Here is a 1,747-nt window from a genome sequence, read left to right as displayed (position 1 = left end):
TTGTTTGCTGGACAAACTATTGAAAACACAGAATGCAGCTATTCCCTTGGATCAGCCCAAAGCCTGATGCTGAGCTCACCAAGCCAGGTGCACTGGCTTTCTGTAAGGCTTCCAAACCAGACAAACTGCCCTGATTCATGAGACAGCATATTTGACATTAATAAATGGCTGGGGCAGTCCCCTTGTTTTCCAGCTTTGGCTTCATTCACACTGCAGCCCTTCTTCAGAAAGGATTCTTTGCAGTTTAAAGGACAACTCCGTTTTAGAATGACTCAGGCAAGTCTTCATGTCCCCAGACTTTTAAAATTCCATCTCTGTTGAAAAGTTTTCTCAGCTTTGGTGGTATGCCTGACAGTGGAGTATATTCCTAAGATGCCAGGTGGCCTTTTCTGTTTCCAGTCTCCTCCTGTCCTCTGGGAACAAAGAGAACCCAACACTGAATTTTTATCTTTTCAAATACTCCCTAGATAGCAGGTTATCTAAGATAATAGATTATCTTTCACCTCATCTAGTGTTAAACATGGCATTTATGTTCAGACTCTGCAGTCTGAACATTCCTGTGCTTTTGAGCAAGGTAATTTAGAGACTCCAGAGAACAAGGCCAGGGCTGAAGGATGAGCTGTGGAGGATTTGCCTGAAACCTGTTGCCTGAAAGCTGTTGGTGTTCCCCTTTTCCAGTAGTTCCAGTTTTGCTGTAAATATACTCCAGACTCTTACTCGTGGACTTTAGAACAACATATCCTTGATTTTTTTGAAACAAAATGTATTGCTTTTTAATCAATTATGTTACAGTAAAGTTTTTAGAAATACTGTAGTATCTTCTTACACATTAATTGGTGTGTGGTAATGCCCTGGTTCACTGTGGGGTAAGAAATGAAACCTGTAAGACTTAGTATAAATTTGGGGATCAGAAATTATTTACTTGAGCAAACAAGATCCTTGGTCCAATCACTCCCCACTAATTAGGGAGGCTCTAATTAATTAGGCTCCCACTAATCCACTGATTGCTCAGGGTGCTACTCCAAGTGAAAATGTTGGGATAAGCATTTCCATGTTGTGTGGATAAAGATGTGAACAGCCCAAATTAACAGCTACTGTATATTGTTAGTCAGCTTGTGTCTCCTCTCTCTCCTGCTCGTGAACTTACTGTCTCAGGAAACAGCTGCTGCTTTGTTGTATGGAAAACACTTTTTAGTGTCAAGCAGCATAAGTAATTTAAAATTTCATTGCTTTTCATTTGCTTTTCACTCCTTTCATAAGCGAAATGTTACCTTCAACAACATTTAGGACAACATGCAATTTTTCAGTTTTAAGTTTTGTGAAATTACACTTAGAAAATTTTTTTTCAGAGGGGTTTTGTGTTTTTTGTTTGTTTGGGGGAGGATGTTAATAGTCTTTAATGTTCCATATGATTTCTGTCTCTGAGACTGATTCAAGTGCACTTTGGATCAGGTTCTTATTGGTTGGACCAGTTTATGAATTATGTGACTTGTTTTTATGTATTTTTAATTGATTTGATTTTTTTCCCATCAAGCTGAGTAGGTCTTACTTATCTCAAACATCTCAAAGAGGTCTTACTTATCTCAAACCTTCAGACCTCATCTTAAAACCCATGTACACATCTCTGAATGCTACCAAGGGACTGCCTTGTGGTTTGGCTACCTTTTCTAAATGTTAGCTCTCCTGTGTGTTTCATACAGGTGAGAACAAGTTGGGCCATAACAAATGGTTGATGCATCTTTCCAGG

Source organism: Melospiza georgiana, chromosome 2 (genome assembly GCF_028018845.1).
Source record: "Melospiza georgiana isolate bMelGeo1 chromosome 2, bMelGeo1.pri, whole genome shotgun sequence".
Classification (NCBI taxonomy): domain Eukaryota; kingdom Metazoa; phylum Chordata; class Aves; order Passeriformes; family Passerellidae; genus Melospiza; species Melospiza georgiana.
Note: the sequence above shows the minus strand (reverse complement) of the source record.